Source organism: Ipomoea triloba, chromosome 11, assembly GCF_003576645.1.
Source record: "Ipomoea triloba cultivar NCNSP0323 chromosome 11, ASM357664v1".
Taxonomy (NCBI): Eukaryota; Viridiplantae; Streptophyta; class Magnoliopsida; order Solanales; family Convolvulaceae; genus Ipomoea; species Ipomoea triloba.
In genome coordinates, this window is record NC_044926.1 from 7,057,013 (window position 1) to 7,061,222 (window position 4,210).

The following is a 4,210-nucleotide window of genomic DNA, read 5'->3' on the forward strand; positions in this document are numbered from 1 at the left end:
GAAAGATTGGGCTTGAATGAAATATTCATTAGGATTTGGAAAAAGAATTTTGGCTTTTTGCAAACCAGGCTTAGTATTTAAATGGTATGGACTTAGGAATTTAATAGTTATAAAATGAGTTTAGTAGGCTAGTCTCATATAGATTTTGGATAGTAAAATTTTGATCCATAAAATAATTTTTTTAGATTTCATAGCAAAGTATTTGTCTTGAAACTATTCTCGTCAAAATATTTATGGTAAAAAATAATTTTATTTTGAGAATATTTTTACAAAAAGATTATTGTTTAAAATAACGAGGTGTTACAACCGCCATTGAAAAGCCTATAGTTTTGTCCATTGAAACCAACATTGAGAAGCTTGCAGTTCTGCCCACCGGCACCGCCACATAAAAGCTTGTAATTTCGTCCACCTACACTGTCGCAGAGGCGCTGCACTTTCGTCGGCCGACACCACCGCAAAGACGCCTGCACTTTCGTCCACCGACATCGCCGCTGAGGAAACAATTTTTTTCAATCCATATTTGTGAACGGAAAATGGTTTGAAAATTGAAGAAGAATAAATTGAGGTTTGGTAGAACATGTACTTTGAAATTGTTTTATTTTGACTTAACATGGACGAGCATCATAATAAGACAATTTTACCCTTCATTTTCACTGCCCTAACGGAGCAAAGTAACGGAAGGACCATGGGTGGTAATAATTTGAATGTCGAAGGGCCACATGCGGTCAATTTAAAAGTTTAGAACTAAACGTGGCAAAACTACTATATTCAAAGGAGCTCAGATGGTATTAACTCATGTTATTAATACTGCATTCGTATTCTAATCATCATTGTTGAATCAAGTTGATGATTTTTTAAAGTAAAATATAGGATACAACATTTGAAATTTATAAATTTGTCTATAAAAGTTATTTGTGGGAAGACGAATGATATTATCATAGACAAAATTTGGTAAAATCATGAAAATTATAAGGTAAAAATGAAACAGAATTATTTGTGGGTGACTAAGTTTGAAAAACTACCAAATTAAAAAAGCATGTGCTCCTTCTCAACTAAAAGTCTAAGCTCACCCATGACATGGACTGACTGCTACCGAATTGAAGCTCGTGTCTCATCAACTAAAAGTCTAAGCTGATAGTTGGTTGGACTACACATTTATGTTTATACTAGTTTTACACGCGCATTGCGCGAATGGGTTAATGTCCAATGCTTACATTTAAATAAATATTTGAAAGTATATCAATGCAACATTATATAGGAGAAGTTTCTACATAAGTAAATGAATGTCGAATTTGTTTATTTAAATATGTAACTCAAAGTATATGAATCCAAGATAATATAGAAAAATCATTATAATTGTCACTAAAATAAATGTTTGCAACTTTGTAAAATCGATAGTCTAAATACTTGGTCTAAAAACAATAGTCTAAATAAATACTACTTTTGGTTTGGCTTTTTCTAAATATTATTAATTTTCTTTTGAGTAATATTGTCATTGTACTCATCTTCACTATTTGTCCTCATCCTTTTTAATTTGTTGGTAGTATGTTATTTGCAATTGGGTTACTATTGGTAGCATTGATGACAACGTCATGCAATGAGATAATGATGTAGGATGCACTCTTGACTTTCTGTCGATCGGACAACCGGCCTAGTCGGAATCCGAATAGGCATGTAGCGTAGAGTGTGTCGAGGGAGTAACCTGTAAGCCCATGTCAAGAGTGCCTTTCACATATCGTAGCACCCGTTTGAGTAGCCCCTAGTGATCCGCAGTTGGCGAGTGCATAAACTGGCAAAGACGATTTACTGAAAAAGACAAGTCTGGCTGAGTAATAGTCAAGTACTGTAAGGCCCCGACAATACGACGATACTAAGTGGGATTGTCATGTAGCTCAAGTGTGGGAGATGCTGGCTGAGTAACTGCAGCTGGCGTGGCTAGAGGCTTGCACTCAGTCATACCGGCACGAGCTAAAATGTCCTGCATATACCTCTTCTGAGATAGTAAAAATCCTCCATTAAACGGTAGAGTCTCAATGCCAAGGAAGAATCCAGGTGTGCCTAGATCTCTGATCTTGAATGCCGTAGACAAACTGCGCAAAAGAGAGTCAACCAAAACAGCACTATTGCCCATCATGATGATATCATCAACGTAGACAAGCAAATAGACCCGAGAGTCTCCTGCAGTATAGTAAAATAAGGAGACGTCAGTTTTGGATGGCGAGAAACCAGCTGTGAGTAGAAAATCATGCAGGCGTTTAAACCAAGCCCGAGGCGCCTGCTTAAGCCCGTACAACGAACGCTGAAGGTGACAAACGTGCCCAGGATGCATTGGATCCTCATAACCGGGTGGTTGCTTCATGTAAACTGTTTCCGGCAAGTGACCATTAAGGAAGGCGTTATGGACATCTAATTGCCGAAGAACCCAGGAGTGAGTGACAGCAAGTGAAAACAGAAGCCTGACAGTAGTGGGTTTCACGACAGGACTGAAAGTGTCGAAGAAGTCCTCACCGGCTACCTGGTTAAACCCTTTAGCGACAAGCCTCGCTTTATATCGCTCAACAGTCCCGTCGGCTTTCCGTTTGGTACGATAAACCCATTTACAACCAATAATGTTCATGAGCGGTGTTGCGGGTACTAGTTTCCAAGTGTTGTTATGGAGTAGTGCGTTGAACTCCTGATCCATAGCATCCCTCCAATGTGAGTGGCCCACGGCCTGGGAATAACAAGTGGGATCAGTGGTGGTATGGAGCGCATAAAACTGTTCACCTGTACCCTTGGTTTTCCGACGAGTTCGCATGGCATGACCACCATCAGGTGGCTGTAGGCCCGCGGTAGAAGTTACTGGTTGTGAGTCAGTATTTGTTTGGGAAGACGAAGTCGGAATATATTCAGTTGTTGGTGTCTCCGAGGGTGTAACTATGACCGGGGGTTGGTGCCCACGAGTTATAAGCGGTGCAGTTGCCCACGGTTTAGGTGTTGGTTCAGATTCCACATTATCCTGCAAAGTAGCCTGAATAGCAAAAGGAAAAATGTTTTCAGCAAAGCGCACATGGCGACAGATATAGATTTTCCCAGTGTTAAGGTCCATGCAACGGTATCCCCTATATGAGACAGGATAACCTAGGAAGACACAGGGAGCTGACCTATACTCGATTTTGTGTTGGTTGTAGGGTCGGAGATAGGGAAAACACTGACAACCAAAGACACGGAAAAAATTGTAGGAAGGCTGAACATTATATATTTGGAAATGTGGACTTTTAAAGCCTATAGCAGATGAGGGCAAGCAATTAATTAAGAAAGTTGCCGTTTCAAAGGCATAGTCCCAGAATTTAAGGGGTGTGGAGCTTTGTGCTAATAACGCTAACCCGGTTTCAACAATATGGCGGTTGCGACGTTCTACCCTCCCATTTTGTTCGTGCGTATAAGCACATGACCGTCGGTGATTAATACCCAAGGATTGAAAAACAGAGTGGAGTCGTTGGTATTCCCCACCCAAATCAGACTGAATGGCTTTGATAGAACGCGAAAACCGACGTTCTACCATTGCCCGGAACAACGTGAAAATTTTATATATGTCAGATTTTACATGTAGTGGATAAAACCAAGTGTAACGCGAGTAGTCGTCCACGAATAAAACAAAATAACGACAATCTGTACTAGAAATAACAGGGGATGGACCCCAAATATCTGTGAAAATTAAATCTAGTACATTCTGACTGTTATTGGAAACCCTATCTAATGGAAACCTAGCGGACTTTCCAAGATGACAGGCCGAACAAACATCTGACGAACCGACTTTATTTGCTGTGACGGGGCAGTGTTTCAGAACACGGTTTAGAACCTGAGTGTGAGGGTGACCCAAACGCTGGTGCCAAATGGCGGAGGAAGCTCGGGCGGTAAGAAAGGCTGTGTGTTCCCGAGGGACTAAGAGTCTGTATAAACCGCCCGTAGTGAATCGTTTAAGCAGTACCGCCCGGGTTATGCAGTCCTTCACAAGAAAACAGTTTTTATGAAACTCGAAAAACACATTGTTTTCGTTAGTAAACCGATAAACTGAAAGTAAAGGAATAGACAATTTTGGTACGTGAAAGACATTAGACATTTTTAACAAGTGCGAATTGGATTTGATAACCGTGCAACCCACACTGGAAATATCCAAACCTGTACCATTGCCTACTTTCAGCATGTCGCCACCAGAGTACGGATCAGC